At 40.1% G+C, this 26,149-nt stretch overlaps 1 long non-coding RNA gene across 1 annotated transcript; it reads right to left on the minus strand.

The window, feature by feature from the left end:
* Positions 1 to 15: 15 nt before the first annotated feature.
* On the minus strand, positions 16 to 21,742 carry LOC125741885 (uncharacterized). The gene is made up of 3 exons (XR_007397930.1): positions 21,704 to 21,742; positions 20,558 to 20,657; positions 16 to 20,467 (listed from the first exon to the last, which is right to left on the minus strand). It is a non-coding gene; the product is annotated as an uncharacterized LOC125741885 (long non-coding RNA).
* Positions 21,743 to 26,149: the final 4,407 nt, after the last annotated feature.

Below are 26,149 nucleotides of genomic sequence, written 5' to 3' on the forward strand. Positions count from 1 at the left end.
TATATATGACTGGTCTTAAGAGTGACTTATACAAAACCTATCCAAATTCTAAGCTGTGAGAAATGCCAGGCGTAATAGAAGAAACTTGATGGGTAAGTTAAAATCCTGAGACATTCCTTACCTGATCGATGTGCAATTCATAACAACAAACCACACAGCGCTTTCCTCAACCCCAAAGTCACCCCCATATTTCCTTTCCTGCTTGCCCATAAAAAGACCTCCCTTGCCTAACCTGGGTCACATCCACTCTCCCTCATCAGCATTCAGACACAAATTCCTTTCACACCACCACCGCCTACAGGGGAGTAGCAGCTTTTGAATCCACCCAACAAACCAAGCTGCGTTGATATTACAGATGTAAACAGCCAGCCAAACATTAAAAGTGTTTAACTGTAGGATGATGGTGTCAGTTTAGATGTACTGTTCATTTGTATTTTTAACAATACAAATGCATGTAGAATTGTTTAAACTACAAAACAACTCACAGTAAACATGTACTAGCCAGAAGCTGCAAAATGTTGATTTACATGATAGCTAGCTAACAGACTATTGTATTGCTAAATTCAATGCCAAATGAACATTGTCATCCTTTAAAAACACTTCTGCTTATGATAGCGACCTATATTTCTGCCCCCTGGACATAAAACTAATTATAGACCCAGTTTCCTTTGACTGCATGCCACATTCTTTGGTATTGTATTCTACGTACGCATCACATCCTCAACACGCTGTCTACTACCAATGGGTGATTTGCTTATCTGCTTCCTCTAATACACCTAAAATATTTAAAAACCATAATAAAATAAATCAAAGTGCAATCATATTGGGAATGCATCACAATTTAAAGAGTATCATAGTCAAACTACATTTAATGTGTTATTAAGACATGTGCTAGCTATTGTTTCACTAAGAAAATATTAGACTTTGACAAACAGCTTTTCCACTAGGGCTGGGTAGCAAACTTCGATTCTTTCATGGCGCCGACAGAATTGGTTAGATACCATCTAGCACAGAAAAATGCCTTGTCATTCAGTACCAAATTTTGGAGTAAAGCTAAGGAGTAAATCTCATCAATGTCAGTGTGTCAATAAGCGTGTTGCATGCTTGTACCAATATCTAATAGGACTGGGCAATATAACGATATCAGTAATTGACAATATCTGACAAGCAACCTGGTTTTGGGATCTGACAGTGACTAACCAGTGATTATCGCCTTTGTCGAAGCAGGCCCAGACTACACACAAAACAAAAATTTGTGATTTGGCTTTCAGTTCAGCCATCTAGCGTAAGTTTCTGACACAGTTGAACACACACAGACACACACACACACACACACACACACATGAATATATTTGAACTCCTCGTATGGTTATAATGGTGGTTCAATTGGTTAAAATTGCCACTTCATATCCCTAAAACCCCAAGACAGAATGTGTCAATGAATTATTTACGACTACTACAAAGCTTTTTCATATTTCATATTTGCTTGGTGCCACGTGTATCTGTGCGTGTGCATCTATGAGAAAGGGATAGGAGTGTTAGACTATTCAACAGCATTGCCCAACACAATATTATTAAAATATGCCATTATTACTGTTTTTAAATATATATCGCCCAGCTCTAAGATCTAATAGTACTAATAATAATACTAGTGATTGGTAAAGTCACACAAACGCGTTGTAAAGGCATGCAAGAAAAACACTTATGCCCAGAGATAGCTATCTTTTTACAGACTAATGAAAAGTAAAGTATCAGGTGTGATATGGCCAAAACCCAATCCTTCTGGTTAGCTATGGATCGGTGCCGATACTGATCCGAATATCGGATCGGTGCATCTCCAGTTAGAATAATGTAGCGAACTGTGATTAACTTGTAGCCTAATACATGCAAATGAGAATCATTCGTGAACATTTTATGTATGACCAGTAAACCCTCTGTGTGCTTTTTGTTTGTGCTACAGATTTTTTTTACCAGTGGTACCATTTAAAGTAAGTGTACAGCTCTGAACCAGGACGACACTGGACCACCAAAAAGTGCATCTGGACTACCAAACACAGTATATGCCATTATGCTGTGTCTGTAATAATACTATTTATTAAAAGATCCATTCCAACTAGCACAGTTGCTACTTTGTCAACTGCACTGCATGTTGTCTTTCCTGTAACTGCACTTGTGTAGTCTTATGTTGTTTCCGTTCTTTTGTTTTTTGTGTGCATCTTGGTCCTGGAGGAACAATGTTTTGTTTCACTGTGATTATGGCTGAAATGACAAATTAACCTACTTGGCAAATTCATAAAGTTGGTAGCCCAGTGGACTATCATATGCATTCCATGCATACCAAACACACCCACCCATCCTCCATATGCCCAGTGGCGCATCACCACTATGCCACACTAATCGGTGTTGCTGCCTGGGCAATGGTAGAAGACAAACACCAAACTTGCCTCCAAAAATAGAGGTGACTGTTGATCAGTAATAGAAAATAGCCCAAACAGCTCTAAATTGGCACTTAAAAAAATTGCATTGTATTAATAAAATAACGTTATTAGACAGCTACAGGTACTACATTTGCCAGCATAGATGCATTGTTCCAAAACCAGCTTTTTCATCAGCCGACCAAGGAAAGCCTGTTGTTACAGATCGGTGGAAGCTTTTAGACTTGATTCATTGCATAATTCAACAGGAAAATCTAAAGGAAACGGCGATCTTAGGAGACATTGGTACCCATTGTGTCAAATATTGGCAACTTTTCAAACAGTGGAGAGAAACATACAGCATACAGCAGGGAGACAAGTTCACGAGTATCAAAGGGCACATAATAAACAGATAGCAAGACGACTAATTAAATTATTTTTTCTCACACACACACATCCGCAAAGACCAACATAACCTTCAATATTTAGACATCCATCCATTTTCCAAACCGCTTATCCTACTGGGTCTCGGGGGTCCGGAGCCTATCCCGGAAGCAATGGGCACGAGGCAGGGAACAACCCAGGATGGGAGGCCAGCCCATCGCAGGGCACACTCACACACCATTCACTCACGCATGCACTCCTATGGGCAATTTAGCAACTCCAATTAGGCTCAGCACGTTTTTGGACTGTGGGGGGGGAAACTGGAGTACCCAGAGGAAACCCCACGACGACATGGGGAGAACATGCAAAGTCCACACACGTGACCCAGGCGGAGACTCGAACCCGGGTCCCAGAGGTGTGAGGCAACAGTGCTAACCAGCGCACCACCATGCCGCCCCCAATATTTAGACATCTACTTTAAAAAGCAGGAGCAGCACTTCGCCTGGAATTCTGAAATGTCACTACTGATTCAATTCTGTGACATACAACCATTTCATAAAGAAGAATAACTCAGAACCGCTATCTGTAAACATTTCAAAATTTAAGATCTTAAGAAGGGATCAGTGTGTAACCAGGTTTTATGAATCTATATGGTCGTATTGGGGGAGAGTGTAGTTTAGCAGATTATACTCCTGAGCCAGTGTCTGGAGCAGGGTTAGGGCCATTCCGGAATGCATTAATCAATTCCAGTCCAAATTAGGGAATGGAGTTGGGATTGGAAAAAAAAACTATGGGGAACAGAACTAGAATTGAATTCGTATTACAAGGAGATTAGAATTCCAACTCCAGTTCCACTTCCTGATCTGGAGGGTTGTTGGTTTGAATCCTGCAAGAAGTTGAGTAATCGTATTATCACTGGGCCATTGAGCAAATAACTTGGCTCCACCTGCTCCAGGAGTACTGGGAGCTGGTTGATCATCTGACCCCAAAACTTCCACTCACTTAAATATTCATGTGTGTCTGTCTCTCTTATGGAGAACAAGCTGGAATATGCAAAACAACCCAATCTCCCTGCAGGGATGAATATGTCCATTATATTCTTACAATTAAATGTTAATGACAGCAACCGCCAATAAGCAGGGTTTCTACTGTTAACAAAACCTGCTGAAACTAGTCATGACTAAACTACACGTTACAAAAAGACTGACGTCAACCATGGCCCCTGCCTTCCTGACTACCCATTCTGAAACTGCTGCTTACACCAGATGTATGTGGGTCTATGTAAATGACTGCATGGATTTTGGTTACAACATGCAAAGTGGTAAAAGTAACAAGACCCAGTCTCCCCCACCTATGCTAGCGATCAATATGGAGATGGATTTTTTATTTTTTTTTTATTATTAACATTTTCATTGGGGGTACAGGAAAATACAATTGCAATGAATGTATGTGTGTGTGTGTGTGTGGGGGGGGGGGGGTTAAAAAAAAAAGGATCTCTTGAAATAAACAAGGTAAAAAGACAACTACGGATGGCAACAGGGATCATGATTCATAGGCGGCTACATTAACCACACCAAAGCTTTCATTTTAAGGGATACATATTGTTTGCCCAAAATACAGACGGTTTCAGCTTTAAGATTTCAAAGCAGCATCACTATTTTATATAAAATATACTATTCACAAACTAAAAATTCAGAACTACTTCCCCTATGTTTAAACTGTGCTTAAGCTAAAGTGATATGCAAGTCCTTCAACCTGGTCGAGAATAGCACCGCTAAAAAAACCTGATATATGCCAATAAAGTCCGAGGAATGCGCTCCCTAAAGCCTAAATCTGAAGAAAATCAGGGGCACACACGGCATTAAATGGTACTCGCCTCTACATCCCATCCCCCACCCACAAATAAAAGGTCAAAGACCTGACAAACGAGGTAGTCTGTCAGATACATCCACTGCTTAGTCACACAGCACTGTTCTGGTAAACACACATCAGATATCTTTAAAATTTTAATTATTCCATTTTAGACAAATAAAATCTTCGTCTACCCAATTACAAGGCTTGGTAGAAGGCATGTAGATTAATTGGGACATATGCATTATGCACCAGGATGCACTGGTGGTGGTAGGGGGTTTGAGAACGAAAATGATTAAATTTCAGGTTGCTAATACTTCTGCCACATGGCAACATGGCAAACAAGCTGCACAGAACAACAGTCAACAGGCGCCAGACTTTCCGAAACCAGCACACGGTACTCAGATCAAGAAAAAAAAAACATAACAGGACAGATATTTCCTTCTACTGTCATTCAGAAGAATGCATGTCTTTTTAAAACTAGGCAGCTTTTCCCAGTCATGACAAGGTAAACACACATGTGCCGGCTCTGAAAGCCCAAGCAATTCCCGTACATCCTGACACACAAGCATGCTCACTGCTGCATCAAGTTTCTGCTGCCGGAAGACCTGATGCAGTCACAGACTTATTTCAGGAATAGGAATTGAACACGGCTGGTTTTGAAAAGTGCTCATTTTTCCCCCATGAGGCCAAAAGGGCATGGCAAATGCCTTCAAGATGCCATGCATACCAAGTGGTTGAAACTGGTACACATTACATGTGTCACATTTTTTTATAAGACTCCTTGCAGGAGTGATGATACTAGCACTCTCAAAACCCTTCTACAGCATGATGCCATTGGATTGGTCCATTCCAGGTAATCACATATTTCAACAAAAGCAATAATTTAAAAAAGACTTTCAGAAGTGACCCTCAGATTTTACTCTACTGCTTAGCACTGACTTCCTGGTGTCACTTGAGCTAGCCAATACACACACACCTCCCCCCCCCCCCCCCAAAAAAAAATAAAAGATGTATGGTATAGACTTTCCTAAGTTGATTACCACACCTGATTTGACATGTTAGCGTTATTTGCTTAGTTACATTTCAATCTCACAAATACACAGAAAATATTCTCACCTGCATTACGAATAAGAATGCCTAAACTCTTGGGTACACATAACTGTTAGCACCTATGGTTATAGTTTATTCACCATTCTTCCATTTTTAATGAACCACTGCTCTTGCTACCTCATGTCAAGTAAATAATGAATCTCTCACCTCCATTAGCATGTATTTTGACACATTTCTTCCCCTGATAAGATAGATTTTCCCAATAGTTTCCTATACGAGATACACGTTCATCCCTGCCTAACCAATGATCCTTTTTCTTACCATTTATATAATGTATCAAGTTTAAAAGCCACCCCCACCCTGGTAAATTATGGCAGTCTGACGACATCTTCAGTCAATCATGTACACCACATGATTTTTTTTTTAAGTTCTGAAACCAACAACAACCTTTATTAACCTTTGAGAGCTAGAAGACTGCAGAATATTTTTCCCTTTACGGTATTAAAAATTCTGCCTTAAATTACCTGACAAAGTGTACATTCGAAAATACATTTAAAATTATAGCAGGTCAGGGAGAAGCATCACTCAGCACATATAACAATCTGTTTAACAGGAGTTCAGAGGTTTTCCCTCATAATATGGGATACTGCATGGCACACCATAAAATGTCCACATTGTGGGCAACAGGAAGTAAAAACAGGTACAGGAAACAGTGAGGCTGAGATGTTATGTAAAAGGAACTGTACAGCAGACCCATGTACTTTGATTGGCTCCCATAAACCCAGCAGTTTATACAACAAAACATCGAATGAGAGCATTTACCTGCGTATTAATACATGTCAGAGGGCAAATTCAGTTGAATGCTTGGCGTCTTTTGAGAATCCTTTGAACAGATGTTTTCCACAGCCCCAATACAGAAGTACACCACATTTAATTTCAATTTGAAATTACCCCCTTATAGGTCCAAATAGCACTACACCAATTTTTGAAAATACCATTTTTTTTATCACCGTGTGACTCTTCCTTCTCCAAGGTATTATGCCATGGACAAAACCCTGAACTTCAAAACGTCTAAATCAAGGCTCATCAAATGTGGCCCCCGAGTCTAAATACAGGCCTGGTTTTCAGTTCTTCCATGTAGTTAGTTTAATAATTACTCATTCTGTTTGGCCACAGAGGCTTGACACCTTGATAACTTTTGTATCTGATGACATGCTTTGGTTTAACTTACTGATGGTCCCAATCCATGTGATTATAGCGGTTCTTACAATGTGACAACTGCATGTGCATAATATGTTAATATTAACACTGCACATTCTGCAGATGTACTGTGTATGTGCCTCATATTCAAAAAATATGAGAGAGTCCCCAGTTTTACGGAGAAGCAGCAGCATTTATTATTAACCACTAAGCGCGTTTTTCCCCTGCGCCAGGTACCGTACTTTTGGTACGTCGGGATAGTACCAAAAGTATGGTACTTCAGGGTGTTGGTTTTCCACTAGCATGAAAACTGGTACCAGCACCGAATGAGATCACAACTTGAGGCAGGGTATTTTATACCGAGTTTTAAAAAAATGGCTATAGTGTATTTCAGGACCGGATGACATGCTATATTAATATAAACATCAAATTTTATGAACATCCAATTCTTACATCGTTAGTCAGAAAGACTATGATCAGGCTTTACTTTCAATTCTGTATGGTCATTATAGCGCAGGGGGCTAAAGTTTCGCTAAAATACTTTTACTGTTACTCTGGCATAGGGAAAAAAAATCTTGGCAAGCTCTGCAATTTTAATTATTCCTTTTATAGATTTTTATGTTTAAAAAGCAGTTTAAAAAGTTTTACCTTTGCTGCTTTTGCATAAGTGCTGCATGCCTTCTCCAAGGGCACCAGGTACTATCATTTTGGTACGGTACTTTCCCTTTTCCATTGCTTTCTGGTCAAGTACCAGCACCAAAAATTCAAGTACCCAAAGTACCAAAGCGGTCTGGGTACTTTTTTTTGGTACTTCAGTACTTTCGGGTAGAACTGCAAACTGGGACCTGTAAACATTCACTGTCCATTGATTATGCAAATAGCCTGCCTTAAACACCGCCGTCTCAGAAAAGTACAATAAAACTACAAAATCAAGAAAGGTAATAATAAACACGAAGAGATCCAAGCTCAACTGATCTGGATGGCTTGACAAGGAATAAAAAAAAGTATCTGCTGTAATATATTATTGCTAAAAAATTTGGGGAAAATGAAAAAAATCGCAACGTGATTTTGTTGTAATAGTGGATAAAGCAAAAAAGGAGTTAGAAAAATTCCTCACAAACCCATCTAGGAGTGATTTATATAACATACACTAGATAATCTTGAAAATGATCAATGATTAAAATTGCAGTGCTTGCTAAGTTTTGTTCCCTATGACAAAGTACAAAGGTTTTAATGAGACCCCCTGCACTATAATGTCCAGGCAGTATGAAGCCTGATCTCAACCCAGCTGAGTATTGCAGTCCTTGACGTTTTTAAGAACTGCATGTGCATAACATGCAATGTTGGTATCAATATCACACATCACCTAGTCGGACTTCCCATGGAAAGTTTCTGGACTAGGTCTAGAGCTGTGCGATATGACCAAAATCTTATATCCCGATGCACCTCATATTTATGGATTTTTTCTACAGATTAGCTGCGGTAGGAATTGGAAAAAAATCCGCAAATAAAAAGAATCAAGGTCACAAAAGTAATATGATGCACAATTAGACAGGAAGTGATACACAAATGTGCAAAACCCTTTTCACGTCTACAAATCGCTCCACATTTTTGTAGATTTCACACAACACAAAACACAAATACATACTTATGGACAATGGCGTGTTTTTCTACATCTCAGCTGCTGTAAATGAAGCCTCTAAGAGGTCTGCTGGGTGGGAAAATGTTTTTTGAAATCATTTTGAGTACTCAATGGTTTTGCATTCCCTCGCAACAGCTAATAACTGAACTGTGTTCATTTAACCTCACAATACTTTTCCATCACTAATAATTGTACTGTGTCCGTTTAAAGTACAAAAGATAGGATTAATGGTCAAATATAAACCCAAATGATACAGACATGTCCAGTCAAGTGTGCTTTAAGCATTAAACTATGGGGGACAACGCACATCATCTAACTTTCATATGTGTATTTTTATACTTTATTAATAATTGCACTCACCGTCTATTCACCACCAGTAACTGTAAACAAGACAGCTGGGCTACTGAAGGTGAAGCACACAAACACTTAGATGTTAATTAAATCTCACCCATAAAGAAATCTGGAATACCAACCGGTGTTGCTTGGTTTAGCTGAAAGATAATGCAGTCAGAAAACTGAATAAAAAGCTAACTTTACCGTGGTGTCATAGTTAAGGTTTAAAGCTGAACCCACTTCCGGGTACACCTCCCTGGTATTCTCACTTGATGATGTATGTGGGGATATGCTGATCTATACTGAAAAATTCCGGAAAGCGGGTTAGAGTTTAGACCTTAACTCCAACACTGCAGTAAAGTTAGTTTTACATGTGTTCTGGCTGTAATATCTTTCAATGTTTGCAATATATTACAGGTTTTTCAGGTATTAGATATGTTTCTATGCGTACACTTCACGTTCAATAGCCCTGCTGTCTTGCTTGAAGTCAATGGCGGTGAATAGACACAGTGCAATTAATAAGAAGCTTACATGGTGTACACTGTCCCCCATAGTTTAATGCTTAAAGCAAACTTTACACGACATGTCTGTATTATTTAGGTTTATCCATGCCATAACGTTATATTGGGATCGCAAAACTATTATGAGTGAATAAAACTATTTCAAAAAATGTATTTCCCTGTCAGACCTCCTAGGGGCTCCATAGCAGTACGGACTGGACAAAAATCCGTAAATAGGAGGGAAGCCACAAATGTAACATGGTCCACAATAGCCAGGAAGTGGTCAACAAATGGGCATAGCACACTTCACTTGTACAAATCGCTTCATTTTTTGTGGATATGATTTTAAAACACAAATAAAAAACATATTTGGGTATAGTTACATATTGGTGGATCATGGTACATTTGTGGATTGTATTCTGCGCGATACAAATGAAGTCCGATAAAAACTTCGATACAAGTGCCACATCCCATGAGGCATGTAACCTTGCAAATTGTCATCGAAATGATAAAATGTTGCCGTAAACAGCATTTTGCGACATCACAAAATAAACATTAGAGCATAATATGAAACGACCAGTGTTTTTATTTCGTCATCCGATACATATACTCATATCGCACAGCCCTACTCTAACATACTACAGCCATTTTTCGAATTACAAAGTAGAAAATACCTGCCTCATGTTGTGATGTCATCCAGTTTTTATGTGCATGGAAAACAAACACCTTGAAATACCACACTTTTGGTACCGGGTGCAGTGGAAAACTGCCCATAAACAATCCTCTACAAACTGAGTTTATGAGACCATCTAGAAAAGCGAACTGCGCAAATGTTGATTCTATGATCAAGGATAATTTTTTTCTTCAAAAGGGCTCCAGTTTTTTTTGCTCAAATCAGTCCACCTTGAACAAGGCATAAAAAACACTGCCATTTCATGACCAGAACTGGTTTGGGGTACAGATATTACTGTAAAACATTCAGCAGTTATGCTTGGTTGCACAATGTGTCACTTATTTAAAAATAGATGGACAAAAAACATGGCTGTGAAATTGAAATTTGTGCACTGACGATCATCTGTGATATAAGATCACAATGAATAAGTACATTAAAATGTAAATTTTACAACGTATACAAAATTCACGCATTATCAGACCAAGTTTTTTCAAGAGCACCGACCAAATACAACCACACATTCGTATTTAAAGGTGAAATGTCTGATGAATGATTAACCTACAACCGTTTTAATTAATTAAGAGCTAATGTAGAGTGGAAGCCAGTGCATGATGGGTGTCGCCAATCTCAGGCCTACGTATTTTTTCCTAAACAAATGGGGGAAAAGCAGAATCCAGTACCAGAAACAAAACTGAAACAACTGAAGGCCCACCACAGACATCAGCAGTGAAATAGGTTCGATCTTCAAACCCTCCAGGAATTCAGAAGACAAAAAACCTCAGACTGGCATTTCCACAGCCGCTCACAGGTTACATCAGCATGCTGTGTAGCACTCACAGCCCTTCTCACAACTATGCACGCTAAATAAATCAATGCATCCTCCAAAGTGAGAGACAGACATTTCTGGTGGGGGGGGGCAACATTTATGACTAGGCTGCGAGGGGGAGATGAATATAAAGATGGCATAAAAAAATCACGTGATTGTTAACACTTCATTTGCATATATTTTAGCAATTCTTTAAAGTAATCAAGGCGTGTTAGAACACTTCGATCTGCAACTATATAACCAGGGCCTGAAATAAATTTTTCAAAATAGGGAGAGAATTCCCCACTTAAATGCTTTATGGGGGGGGGGGGGTACTTGTTAGCTTAACTATAGGGCTTACCTAGTCCTATTACCTCAGATTGCATTTCGTCACTCTCCTCTAGTTTAAAACCAATTAATTCACTAATTTGTTAGAAAAAGTCAATGAGGTACAGATTAGCCATACAAGGTGGGGTAATGGTCAAGTCAAACACACAAGTGTACTGGATGGTTGCTGCAAGCACTGGGGTAAGTACAGCAGGGGTTCTGAAATGGCTAAGCTGACACTAACAAATATCATAGTGCCACACTAAAATGAAGGTCATTTGAGCGTCATTCTCATAGACTGCCTAAGCTTTTGCATAGTATGCGTATACATTGCTGTAGTTTGTGGTCTTTTGCTGGTCGTGTGTTTGAGCTGCATCAGTGTCCTTAGTCTTTCTTTTGGTGGCTCCCTCTTCTCTCTGATCCCCATTCTCTATTCTTTCCCTTCACTCTCTCTCTTCCACTTAACAGTGGTCCATGTTTACATGCCTTCAAATTCATTTCACTGAAATCTGCGGCAAGAGCAGAAGGAAGCTGTCACTACCAGATTCATATCACCTGCCTGATTTGTACCTCGCAACTCTGCGTACACGCAGCATTATTGAGCATGCATACACCGAATAATATTTTCTGGCACTGCTCGATCCACTCATACTACCATTTTACAGCAAACCACAGTAGTCTACATTTACAGCAAACTGCATTGGTGGCTTTATTGTTTAGTGAGATATGGCGCTAATACCACCACCAAGAAAAACTGGGGAAAATGCATTCGATTTCCTTGTAATTTTTGTGTTTTCTTCACTCATGCATCTCTTGTTTTTGACCAACACTAAAACCTAAATATCCCATACCTGAAATTTTGGTTTGTATTTCCATCAGTTGAAATTGCAGCCATCCAGCTATATGGTGTATTGGGTTTATTATAGTTTTGATGAACTGAAATATAAGGCCTAGTGTATGTTGCGTTTTTTGGAGCTATATCTGCAGCGCTTCAGATCAGTGGGATCATGAAAATATTGGCATAATCCAGTTAGTTTACCACAGTATAATATTAGTAGCCGTTATGGACATATATGGTCATCCCGCTGTGAACGGGGTACCTAACAAGATCCATAAACATGTGCAGGTGCTATTTAGAACTTTCATTAAACAAAGAACAAAAAGAATGCAAAGTTGTAATATCTTACTTAATATCTCATTCTGATGTTGATTGCTCACCAGCAATCGAGCTGTAAAACGAACCTGAGAATTTTAAGTGTAAAATGTCATGCAAAGGAATATTAGCGGGATCAGGGATACGTTTCCCAAATTATTGGTTTTACCTGCGTTAGCAAATGTTTCCCAAACCCGAAGTTCTAACTACAATAGATGTAACTACGCTGGTAACTTACATCAGGTTTGGTTGTGAAAATATTGCGAAACGAAGTGGTACAAAATCGCACATCTCAGTAAAATGCGCCATAAAATGCAATGCTGCGCATAAGCAGATGTGCAAGGTACAAACTGGACTCTGGCATGGATTGGGGCCTGTAGCCTTATAGAGGGAGGGAGAGTGAGTGCACATTCCACACCAGTGCAAACACTAGCTGAACTTTATTAGATATTGCTGTAAATGCTTTCTGAAATTTCCCGCATTATAAAGTGCTAGATTTGTGAGAATCGGTTAAATCCAGCACTGAAATTCAAGACCTGTTAAGTTTTACAAAACTGGAAAAACTGAGCTAAACCATCCACAAACCAGAAAAAAACAGAAGTAATTTAAAGCATCACACCCCTAAGGGAATTTATCTAGGCATCTACATTTTAAGTTTAACTACCTGACCATTTTCCTGCTTATTTGCAAGTGATACATACCAAGTCATCAGGTTACACCTAGAATCTCAAGCGCATTAATTCGATTTCAACAGCACACAACCTTAAACACACATCAACCGACCCACAAGCCAGGACCACACAAGTACACATTTAAAAACGTAAAACCCGGGACAGAAAAACACCGTAAATACCTGACAGAAACAAAACTGCGGCTCTGCAAGCACAGCCAGGCATGTCGAAAACAAGAAACTTTCGTCAGGGTATAACGTCTTTGTCATGTCAATGACTCCCGATTTCAGATGAGTATTGCTTGATAAGAAGCAGCTTTTTTTTAACATTTTTTAACCAGCAGGTACTACACTGAGGCAGCAATGACTGCACTACAGCATAAGGCACTTCCAGGGCTGAGAAGAGGCCCAGTGTGGCTATGAAGCTGTGTACATTAAATTATTAGACAAGCACTTGTGTTATTAATATGTTCACCTAAGGATTAGTGGAAAAGAAAAGGAACAAACAGTGGATTTCTGTAGATCACACATTCACAGAATTTCAGTGTAAATTCAGTTTTTCACATTTGCTGACTGATTTTAAGCGTGCTTGCTTAGAGAGCCCCATAATCTGAAAACGATAAGTCAATTTTCAGATCATGATCAGATAATTTTAATGAAGTAGATGGGACACATGGGAGAACTGGGCTCAGCACGACAGTTAACTACGGTAAAATTGTTAGCAGACGCATTGTCTTATTTGACTTCTGCCCACCTAAAGGTGTAAAACTACAGCGATTTCAACAAGAGGCAGCCACACTCCCAAAGCAAGGAAACCACATACAACTTGTTTTATGACCTGCTGTAATATTCATAATTTGCCACATCAACTTGCATGAAGTGCCAACGTGTCCTTCAATTTACCCAGACACAAAGACTATTATTAAAGGGCTTTTGAGCAGCTCACCCAGTAACATAGCTCAAGGACAACTTCAACCCTCCAGCTCAGGTTTAATCTCAGGTTTGAGAGAATAAAACAGCAGCAGGGCATAATAATCCCCAAGTTAACTGCAACAAAGAGTGAATGGTTATCAACGCAAGCATCTTAACCAACTGCTGTATGGCTCCTGGAACCGCAGACCCGTCTGCGCATTCTTAATAGACCTGGATTCCTCTCTTAGTTTAACGCATTAAGACCTTGCTATCACCACACCATAAAAAAAAAAACACACACCATAGGCCAAGTTCACACTACACGATTTTAGCACTACTTTCCATTTGCCGACGGTGTTTGGAGATTGCCGACAACAGACCCAGATTGGCGGCAAATCACTGGTCACTTATAAATTGGGTGTTCGATGACTATTTGCGAACTGTTGAAAGATGCGACCTGACAGTGTTGTCAATGCATCACAGATGCATGTCAGATATCTAGCAAGCTAAAAATCTGCCCAACGGCAACTCCGAGTCCTATAATGTGAAAAATGTTGCGACTGACAATTTAATTACCGACAAGCTACAGACAATGAGTGCCCACATATATATCTAACCTACTACACACACACAAACCCTATTATTATATGTGCCTATATATGCCAGGTCAATAAAGACCTGAGGTATGCAACAGTGTTTCCTGATAGCCCTATGTGTACATGCAAAGGTTAATTATAAAGAAGGCCCCCGAGACAAATCCAAAAACCAGCAAGTGCATTACCCAAGTTTGTCATTTAACATCCTGAAAATGTACTATTTGGTTAATTCTTAAATTTAAGCTCCAATACTATGCTGTCGATATATTACTCAAACATAAATGTGAAGGCACTTCAGAAACAGTTACAACAGCCACAAGTCAAGGATCCTGCTAGACCAAAAAAGCATCACCTTAACTGCAGTTCTTGAATTAAATGGACAATGACCGACATGCAAAAAATTACCCTAACACCAGAAGTCTTTCACATGGCAGAAAAACTATTAAAAGATGTGTTATGTCTCAAGCAGTAAGACGTGTTGTACAAATCAAAAGCAACAAAAACCACAACTTCAAAATCTAATTAGATATATCTATTGTCATTACCAACACAACACCGATTGTACTTAATCTGAAGAGCTGCAGCTATGAATCACTGGGAAAAAATCATTTATTGATATGTACGTTAAATTGCTTACTGAAGTCGCTCATTAAACTGTGTCAAGCGCAGTAAGAAAACAATCCAGATGAGGATAATTAGACAGAATTCAAAATTCACCATAGATATATTTAGGCCTTCATTTACTTAAACCAGTTTTTTAAAAACCAAAACCCTAATTCAGGCAGGGTCATTTCACTGCTGTTATGTGTAAAAGTGACCCAAAACCAACCTGCTAACTGGGACAAAAATGAAGCAGTGAATTTCATGCTTGTGTGTCTGTTCAATCTCAAAAAATGCATCACAAAACGTGCCACTGGGAAAGCATGCCTGGTTTAACTTATAATGCAAGTTCTGAGAGGGTTAATATGCACAACACACCAAATGTCATAATGAAAGTGTTAGAATAACATTTATATCGATAGGGTATGTATTGGTTGGGTTGAGGTGAAAGGGCTTGCAGAAATACACACTGATATCAAATCATTCCTTTTCAAAAGGAAAAACTTCCAGGCCGAAAAAGTGAGAAAGCTGTATGTTTTAAAAATACATATTTAGGTTAGAATGTTTGACATGGATAATCTTAATAAATTTGTTCTATTTCAACTTGAATACAATGACAGCATGGGGGAATATTCATATTTACATAACAAAAAAATGACAAGTGAAGAAAAGTCTGCTGCCTGTAGACATCACACAGGAAGCTCTGCCTACATTTCTCTGACCGCCAAATCCCATCACAACTGGAAACAAAAACATCTGTAGGGCAAGTTCTTCCTAATCAGAACTTTCTAGTAACATACAAAGTCAACAAGGACCTTCTTCTTTGAAGTCCCTGAACTTCAAGGCTACAAGGACAGCCTGGGACATTAACTGGTTTTAAAAAGGTGTTAAACTTCCCTTCTCCAAGTTGTGTGCCTCACGTTGCGTCCCAGAAATCACAGGAAAAAAGGAGTTAGGTGAGGCATCTGCATGGCTGCAAGTGTGAAAACTAGCATTCTGAAAAATCCCTTTACCTGTGCTAGCATAACAGGCTTGACTTGGTTTCATCACTACCAATTTCAGGTTTTACAGTTGAGTGCAACATATCTGCAAATACTTTAAACCATACCTACAGTTACATGCTGAACAGACGCTTCACCATGTAGTTAATGCAACTTCATCTATCCCAAGCACATCTCTCTGATGAATTTATGGGCTGAACACTATAACCTAAATTAATCATAACTGTTTAAAGTTAAAATGAACACACTGAAATGCAACACAGAATAAATCACCAAGTACCCCATGCTCCTATCAAATCCCCTATTATCAAATTAAAATCAAATGTCTCAATTCCACCACTTCATCATAAACAAGGCACTGTACAATAACTCATTTATCAAGGCATGTTTCCCAGCATCTGCTCGCTTCTTACAAAGCACAAGCTGCACCTGCACTGCTGTGATTGTATTTCAGGTTCCTGTGCTTCTAATAGCAAGCAGCTGAGAAAGATCTCGCTAGACAATGCAATGCAACGTCAACACGACTGATTTTATCCATACTCTTGATAGAAGGGCTAATACACAGTTGTAGATTAACATCTTGTCCTTAAAGAAAGGCAAAAAGTGAAAAAAAAACCCTCAGCAACATAACTACTCCATTCTCACATAGAAACTGCCTTACTGAATAACCAACAACAGTATCCTACATCTTTCCAAGTGCTGACCTTTCACTTTGGCTCCACTGCACGGTCATTGGGACCGGGAGTATGAGACAGGACCTCCACATAAACTTTTTAGGTCTAAAGGACACGGACTACAGCACATCACTAAAATACCCTTTTTCCTTGTATGTATACCTAGAATGCTGTTATACACTGAAACATAGATAAACATAAAACAACAGAAGAGAACCGCCTACAACTACAGAATCAAACCCATGAAACTGCAGAGTTATTAAACACTTAACTAGTGAAACTACACAGGCACATCTGGGTATTTACTACACACTGTCTAAGCCACACACAACATACTGAGCCTGTCAAAAAGCAGGGAAAGATCTAATAATCCGTAAAGTTTATGTTAGAACTGGCAAATACTAGAATTCCCAGGAGCAAACATTATGTCCAAGTTCCAGGCTCATCTGAATAAAGGAACTAGCCATACAATTCAAAAATATATAATATGAGCAAGAATGGATGAACTTTAAGTGTCTTAAACGCAAAAAATGTATATCTGATGCAAATCCAAAACGCAGCCTCAACAAGACAGCATACCTGGAAATGCATGAGGTGTAAAATAGATATAGAATGAATGACTATGCTGCTGGCAAAGGGGTTAAAGTTCAACATGCCCCTTTCCAACGACACAAAGATCACCACCCCAGGGATTAGGTACATGTTTGGGGAGGAGAATAGAGCCGATGGGTTTGCAGGGTAAATAACCGCAACCCGAAAGCAGAGAGGCGCCGGCAGCAGATTGTGGACAGAGGAGTCGGGATTTAAGAGGGAGATTATGTAATTCGCCCAGTTATAGAAACTGCTCCTCATCTTTCACAAATCACATTACACTCTTTGTTGTTCCATATGTGAGAAAGTTGATCAACTGAAAGAAAAATGCGAAAAAAAGCACGCATACACTGCAGCACCTTGGAAATTTAGTCAAGGGAAACAAGGTCCAGCTCCACAAAAGCGCACAAAACGAAAACAAAATGTTTAAAAACAGAGCAGTAACGAATTATGGGTCATTTATTTCCTAATAGTCGCCCAGCTGTGAGGGGGAAAAAGGACTTTTCGGCTAAGCCCTGAACTGCTCACTGATAAAAGAGCCACAGTGAAGAACATAATCAGACCAAAGTGTCCGCCGAAAGAGACTGCGCCATTAGCTGGAGAATTACACAATACGGGGGGAAACGCAAACATTTCGTAAGGTGGGCCGAACGCACTCGTTCGCGATGACCCCCGCTTTCTCCTCCGGGGCCAGTCAAGTTTTCAAACACGCACAGCATCGAGAGAAATGCCCGAGCAACTTCAAACTGAGCTAAAGAAAATCATAAAATAAAAACTACTAGAAATCGCTCGAACCCTGTCTCCCCCCCCACCCAGCAGACCTTACAGCAACACAAGACGTGTCCGCCAACCGAACATTACCTTTAACGTTAAACCAATGCTAGTCATGTAATGAAGTGACACTGCCGACGCATATTTACTTTCACGCGGATAAATGCGTGGTGGTGTTAGGGGGGTCCGGAGGGGGGTCCGATCAGCTATACGAAACGACCCGACACCAAACCTGGATACGGTTCCACCGCAGCGCCCCGGACGGCTCTGGACTTGGCTCCCTCTATGCCCCCAGCCGGTTAATTTAATGTTTAATACTGTAGGGGAAAGGCGACAGAGGAAAAGGAGGGAAAAACTGCATCTTCACAGCCGGCCGGGGAAAGGTTGGACCATGAAGGACCTGGGTGCCTTCAAGCGTCGTAAGTCGGGGGACGCGTTTAATATCAGCCCGGTTTGCACGTCTAAAAGCGGCCGCTCTGGGCGAACCTAGCTGGTTAGCTGGTTAGCTGACTCGGCTGATTAGCTAGTTTAGCGGGGCTGGCTAACAAAGGAAAAAGGAGGAACCTACCACGTGATGAGGCGCGGAGTCCGGGGGAATTTCTGCAACAATTTCTCCCCGTTTCAGGGAAAAAAACAACAAAACCACGAGCACAAAATGCACCCAGGAAAATATACCGAAAATAAAGAAATTAAATCCCCGCTCCGGCCAGAGTCCTCGCGGTGGAGCTTCTTTTTTTTGTTCGACACCCCCGGGTCGCTCCCGTCACGGATTCACGAAATGGGCGAAACGACGAGTAAGAAACAGTGCTCGATAAAACACAAAAAAACACAGCAAAAATGGGCCAATTCAAAAAGGTCTTCCATTCGGCTGTCCTCTTCCCATGCTCGGTCTCTACAAAATCTGCGTCCCTTTGTCGGTCTCTGTGTAGGTAATATATATATTTTTTCCGTTTCTGGGAGTGCGACGCTAGGAAAATGGCGGCTTGCTCCTCTCCCTCGGATGTCGGGTCTGACGAGCGTAGAGGCAGAGAGCGGTGGAGCCGCGGCGGGAGACATTCCTCATGCTCGCCGCTAGAGCGAAGCGCTGAAGCTCCGAGGGCGCAGGAGCGTCCTGCGGCCGCCAGGGGGAGACGCTCGCGACGTGAACGCGCAAGGGAGGGGGAAAAAAACTGCAGAGGCTGGAAGGAAATGAAACTGTACGGTATCACGCGCCATAATGGCTCAATGTGAATCTTCTAACACCTCTCTCTAAATAGTAGGGGAAAAAATATTGGCGGTAGAAGCACATTAAAACTTTCCATTCCAAATATTTTATTTTAAGGAGAAACTATGTCGAACACTGCTAATTAACGAAATGATGTCATATTAATGTGAGGCATGAGATAAAGAGAACTTCGGGGAGGGGGGCGGGGGTTGACGACCAAGATGTCTGACAGTTTATAAACGTGAACAACGCTTTGTCTCCCGCCAGAGGGAACCTGACACCGTTATACCGCAGTGGAAAACTGCTGCCATTGCAGGACTGCCAATGAGCGCCAGCTGCTTTAATACTTGGGCGGGGTTTTCGGGAACATTAAACACCACATCGTAAAATACATACATCAACCATTCTCCCTGTCGAGAACAATCACATTGATTGTATAAATATGCTCCGGGTTATCCAATCAGGCATATATACATGGCGGATTCCGATATAAATATATACCAATACGGTCTCGTAAAGTAACGCACCAACGAGGGTTTACGCATATCTGCAGAAAACAAGAACTACTACGCAGGCGGAACTATGTCGGGCACGCTGTAACCACGTATTTTGCATAAGGCTCGCAATAATGCGAAAAAACACCCGCCTGCAGACAACTGATGCGAAAAACACTTGCCAGCCTCGACATAAGAGAAACGTCATCACTGCGGGGGAGCCGGCGCCTTCTGAAGCCCACTACTATAAGACATAAAGCAAGCTATACATGTGATACTAGTGTTAGAATATACATTTAAAATATATATTTAATATATAAAATTAATTCTCGAATATTCCGATTGGAAGAATGCCGTATCGATCGCACTACGGTAGGTTAAAATAACTTTTCATAAAAAATTCCATGAACGGTAACTGTTTAATCAACAATGATGACCTTCGATTAAAAAAGGCGGACCTTCGCAGTACCGCAACAATCCCGCAGGACCTTCGGGCACTGGCGCCCCCTGGTGTTCCCAAGTCCATACATACGCACCATCCGCCTCCCATTAGCCAGCATGCCAATACACACGTCTTCCCACAGCCTTTTACAGAACTGATACAGCCCAACGTGCCTGCCTGTCCAATGAGTTAAAATACTATTGTGAATAATACACTATAAACAATATACAGAAAAGCTTCGTCTTAGTTCAGAATTCAGTTTCTTACCTGTACAAAACAGAGTCCATCTTTCTCTACGAAAAGCGTTTCCCCATAGGACCAAACGGTGAATAGACAACCATCAGTAAGGTTAACTTGTAATGAGTTCCTAAAAAACATGGATGGAAAATAATTTGTAATATGCATATTAAAATGATGTAGGTGAACGCTTTTGAGAATGTGATGTAGCACCAGGCTTATGGCCGAAGATTTTCACAAATACGGAGAATAATAGGAGTCAAGCTAAATTCAACAACCTTATCTCTGACTATAACATTATATGAGGATATGCACTTTTATTAAGTACTGTTGGTTCTAATGGCACACATGAAACGTTTTACAACAAACTCACCGATTCATACCAATGTTTTAGCTAGGTTTGTTATGGTTTACAAGTTTTTACTCTTAAAAACAAATTAACATCTGCTCCACATATCGGCATTAACGCAGTTTAACGAATTCTTAACCCTTCTGGCCGAATTTTATGCTCGAGGCGTAAATGTGTCTTATTCTCGAACTCGGTGGACCAACACAGTGGCCTTCTGCCTTGCATCATAACTTCACATGATCGGACATTGATTTAATGGTTATCTGCATGAAAGTCACGCTACTGCGAATTGGAAAGTTACTGTAAAATAAATGTAAGCATCATTTAGCCACCAGAAACTAATTCAACTTAGTGCATTCACTGTTAGCAGTAACATTTTTGCACGTACTGCCACTGCTGCAAATGACGCTTCCTAGCTAGCTGTGTGTAGCGATTTGGCCTATGTGTGTTACCTTTCATCATAATACACAATTTTTAATTGTGTAACCTTGTCCATAAGAGTTCCGCTGCCAGATACGATGTAGCCTACGAAGTGATCTATCTATTTCCAATAGTTGTAAAATGTGCGTTATAAAAGTTGAATTTCCTCGCATGGATTTATTACCTGGTTCTTATTTATCCCTTCGGTTGACAGAAATCCTATTTCGGCCTGTTGACTTGAACGCAAAGTACACATAATGCGGTACCGCGTTATATTATTAAATCTACCACACATTCCTTTCTTTCTTTCTCCATTAACCGTGCTACGCGACACCGCTCAGTTACTAAATAAACAAGGAAAAAAATAGATTTTTATATGACAGAAAGCGAAAACCATATTCACTTACCTGCACAGACCAACCAGCCTTGAATCGCCAAGCTCCGCCCCCCTCGCGTTGTGATTTGTTTGTTCTTCATAACTATGGAATCCATTGGATCACATGCCTGCCAGTTTTGGAAGTGACGCGACCGATGGAAAGTGTAAATAAAAGTTTGCAGGACTTTAGTTTCAGTGTGTGAATTACATATTCTGTAAAAAGATATGTACAAGATACACGCGGGTTAGCATTAATTTTAGTTATGAAAGATAGCACCAAGAAGTCTTATCAGTAAAATGTTTCCTTTGTAAATACTGAACAGCTGAGTTGAATGCTTTCAGTGTGTACGGGATGGGTAACTCGTAGGGACAATGTGAAGTGCTGTAATGTATATTTAAAATATAAAAGATTAAGTGCATGACTAAGGTTAATTTATATGTGGTTAATTAACTCTTTCAGTGACTAAGCCTGGGGTGTTGGAGGCGTATGGACATCCTGATAGATTCAGGGTGTCCCAAGATGTACCGATCCACAGCTCTGAAAATTATTCAGATTGAAAGTGTTAACCCAAGTGGGGGTTCCATGGTCACCTTTTTTATTTTCTAGCTACACCCTTGGTTTAAGCACACAAATGACACCAATACAAGGTTATTGATAATTTACATTTACTCTGTGTTTGTGAGTGAGCAAAATGTGGCTGTCATGCAGCAGATACTTCTACAGCCTTGGGTCCAAATCTGGCCTCACTACTCCGTGCTCAGGTGTATCAGTAGCTGTAATTCGTTTACTGCATGATGCTGTACCTTACATATAAGCATGAGCATTTGCTCACCACAATCCTAATAGTATTATTATTATTATTAATATTAATATCATTATTATAAATGCCAGATTACTAAATCACAAGTGAAAAATACATGCATTTATTACATATAAAAATTCTACAAGGAATCCCTTTGAAGTTTTAATTCCCATATACCCTTTAGCATACAGCAAAGTGGCTCCACAAAAAAACAACCAAGGAAAGGAGAGTTTTAAGAATGGTACCAACCTTTTAGTTACCTTGTCCAAAAAACTGCAATGAAATAGAAGATGGGCGGATTTCAAGACCTAACTGCACTTACAAGTACAGGGTCAAGGGGGGGTGGCTTGGTGCTTATCCTAGGCAGAAAAGGGCAGGTAGGGGAACACTGTGGGTGGGGTGCTGGTCCATCATAGGGTGCTCTGTCTCACACACACTCTTGCACACAGTAAATTTCTTCTTTTCTCTAGATAGTTGCTGGTATCTCATGGGATGTTGAGATGAACAGTGTTTCAGTTCCCAAACCTCTCCTCAGGTGCACCTCAGCCATTCCATGTATTCGATAAATTTCACCACCAACTAAATAAAGTAAATAATTTAAATAGTTTTCCAGGTCAGCGAGGTACTGATTAGCCATACGAGATGTGCCAGTGGTTGAGTCAAAAAATACATGGATGTATTGAAGTTGTGGCAAATACTGGGATGACGTTATGAGAGGTCGCAAACATTTTGACAAACATGATAGCACCAACATGAAGATCATTTAAACAATTTCAATGTCTGCCTAAGACTTCTGCATGGTACTGTGTAGTATGTTGTTCTGTTATTCAGCCATCTCTTGCTGCTCTGCATTCAAATTCTGTACAGATGTTAATTTCATCAGTCCATTCATTAGCCATAACTGTTTATTAAATACAGTTACAGTGAATGATCCATCCATTTTCCATAACATTATTCAGTGTAGGGCAGTGGTCAGCCTGGAGTCTCTCTCATGATGCATAGGGCATTGGGCAGGGGACACCCTGATCAGTATGTCACTTCATCATGTGGCACACATGGGGAAACCCATGCAAACACAGCAAACATGCAAACTAAGGTACATCAAGAACAACAACCTCACCCTCACATGAGGAAGAGGAGGCCTCATCAGCCATTGTTCATCCAGGAGTCTGAATTGGAGAGCGTGAGCAGCTTTAAGTACCCGGGAGTCCACATCAGTGAGGACCACACCTGGACACTCAACAACACACAGCTGGTCAAGAAGTCTCAACAGCGGCTGTACTTGCTGAGGAGGCAGAGGAAGTTTGGTATGTCAACCAAGATCCTCAGCAACTTCTACAGCTGCATTGTGGAGAGCACATTGACCAGATGCATCACTGCGTGGTATTACATTGGTAAATGCCTGCAGAGAGTGGTGAAGACTGCGGAGAAGATCATCAGGACTCCGCTGCCCTCTTTGCAGAGCAGCTACCACCACAGAGTCCAGAGGAGAGTTGCGTCCATCCTCAAAGACCCCCACACCCCCAACACGGAGGGGATGGAGGTACAGAAATATGAAACCTAGAACCTCCCGACTCAACTCCTTCTTCCCCACTGCCACCAGACTCCTTAACAGCCGACAGGAGTATGATTAATGGATATCATCACCAACCTCATACTGTAATTTCTTGCACATTAAGCTCTTTTGCACATTACACTTTAAGGTATTTATTTTTCTATTATATTGTATCTCGGCATTTTTATGTGGACAGCAAAGAATGAATTTCATTGCAGAGATATGCACTATTCTACTGTACATATGACGATTCAAGCAACATATCAATTCCTTTATGCTGACTGTAGCACCATAAGGGCCTGTTCAACATCAGAATAAAAGTGATCTTGGTAATCATATTGTTTTGCTTGGGCTATCACACAAATACCAAGAAAAGTTAATTCCCAAATACCGATCATCACTCATCAGTTCATTTAGGCCTTTAAGAGTTCAGATGAGAATTTTGCAAAATCATCTTTTCCTGTATTTATAATAAAAGAACCTGTAAAGTTGACTGATTATTTTTTGCCAGTTATTTTCATTTCTACCATCAGGCTAAATATGACACTGCAAAATACTCACATCTATTGCTGTGGATGGGGAATATAAAATCCTATAGATGACTCGATAAGTTCAAGCTATAATTGTAAAGAAAATGGGGTTCGAATACTTTGCATATTTTAAGAATTTGAGTTAATTTCAGCAGATAATGGCTTTTTTTACATTTTTATTTTGAGAGCGCAAGTAATATCAACAGATCAAAGCCTGCTTCATTAAAGTTTTTGTTCCTACTTTTCATTTTTAATTTTGTATTTTAAATTTAAAAATGGAAGGGAAGGAGGTTTTGTGGTGTTAAGGCACAATTATTTCTTCAAGTAGACTATTACATGGTTTGCAGATATTCTACCATCATTCATAAATATTATATAACATTCAAAAGAAAGTAATTGAATGTGTGACCACAGCTACACACCAAGAGGTTATTTAGTGTCAGTTATACACCTGAGCAACTCTTTACCTCCAGATTCTGTATGTATACCAGAAACCCCACGACCTCTTACTTGGCAAACGCACTTGTGGTCTAACCCCACATGCCCGAATGCTGATGAATCCTACAGGGACCCCCCCATTCTAAAACCGCTTGCAAATACGTTAATTTTTACAGTAATGAGATGTTCACTCCAACAAAAAAAAAAAATCAGGAATGAACATTTACACCAAACATACTAGACCAGCTTTACTAAGACATCCCATGAAGTGGCTATAAACTTATACATAATGCATGTGAATCCTGTATAATACCATGATACTGGTCTGTCAAGCACCTAATATTAAAGCTTTTTATGCACCATTTCTGGAAAATATGTAATGTATGCACCGATCAAGCGGCCAGGGACCGAAATCGGACGGTTTTCTGCATCCATCGACCTGTTCAGTCTCGTGCATTTCCAATACCGAACCGGTCCGTTTTACACATGTACCAGACATCTCAGTAACCTCACAATGGCGTGCACAATCACCGCCACACGCTAGCATGTTGCCAGAGTCCAAGTTCTTTGTTGTGAGTAAAGACGACAAAGCTTGCAGGTTGTAATACACATAAAGGCAAAGTAAACCGTGGCGGAACCACCACGAAAACGTGGTGAAACGTTTTTTCTACGTAGAGTAAAATGATTTTTGGGAAACTTTGACCCCCTGCACTATAATGTCCGTAAAGTATGTATGTATGTGTATATATATATAAAAAGTCTGATTTTAATCTAGCTGACTAGCGATGCAAGAATTGTTTGTGCATAACATGCGATGTTGGTATTAATACTACCCTCCACATATCATTTGAAAGAGACACAGCCACACCATAGTACACCTCAGTTGTACTTTAAGGTTTGTAACCTATGGACTTCAAGACGGAAAAAAAAAAAAGAAAAAGTCGTGTTACCTGCCGAATTTAAAAATAAGTCACTGACATTTATTTTAATCCTTTGCAGCTGCTGGCTTCGTAAAGTAAAATGTCAGAAAGTTGTGTGTACAGCAGCTCATTTCCAGTTCATTGTTATTTGTACCTCTTTCCAGTCACAGAGCACTTTATTTTGAGACTTAAGTGAGAGAACATCCTGTAACTAACTGCAATTTATGGGGA

The sequence above is a fragment of the Brienomyrus brachyistius genome, chromosome 5 (genome assembly GCF_023856365.1).
Source record: "Brienomyrus brachyistius isolate T26 chromosome 5, BBRACH_0.4, whole genome shotgun sequence".
Classification (NCBI taxonomy): Eukaryota; Metazoa; Chordata; class Actinopteri; order Osteoglossiformes; family Mormyridae; genus Brienomyrus; species Brienomyrus brachyistius.